The sequence below is a fragment of the Arachis ipaensis genome, chromosome B01, assembly GCF_000816755.2.
Source record: "Arachis ipaensis cultivar K30076 chromosome B01, Araip1.1, whole genome shotgun sequence".
In the NCBI taxonomy this organism is placed as follows: domain Eukaryota; kingdom Viridiplantae; phylum Streptophyta; class Magnoliopsida; order Fabales; family Fabaceae; genus Arachis; species Arachis ipaensis.
The window spans coordinates 132,155,224-132,155,697 of record NC_029785.2 but is presented as its reverse complement, the minus strand read 5'-3'; positions in this window follow the sequence as shown (position 1 = coordinate 132,155,697).

Sequence of the window (474 nt, the reverse complement as noted above, 5' to 3'; positions counted from 1 at the left end):
GATTAATCATTGTTGGTTTTAGAAAATACTGTAAAAAATAAAAACACAAACAGAGAAAATGTTTAAGAATATTCAATTAAATTTTGTTAATAAATACATTCTAATTAAGTTTGTATGTATAGTATATATATATAACATATTTTCTATTATCGTTTTATGAACTGAATTTAAGAATGTATATGTAACATATTTTTTTCTATTATAGTAATTATAGAGCTCAAAAAAATCGATGCCGACATTATTGGTGCTTTATTCAAGAGACGAACCCAGCACCAAATGAAGTGGGGAGAAGAGAGGAGGAGGGAAATATATATACCACCAGAAGTGCATTATTATTATTCAATATCTTATTATAAGTATTATAAAAAAAAAAATTAAGTGGATCTTATTCAATCTGAAAAATCAACTAAAAAAGTAATATAATAATTATTTAATATTTTTAAAAACTATATATGAAGCTTTATAATTAGTGCA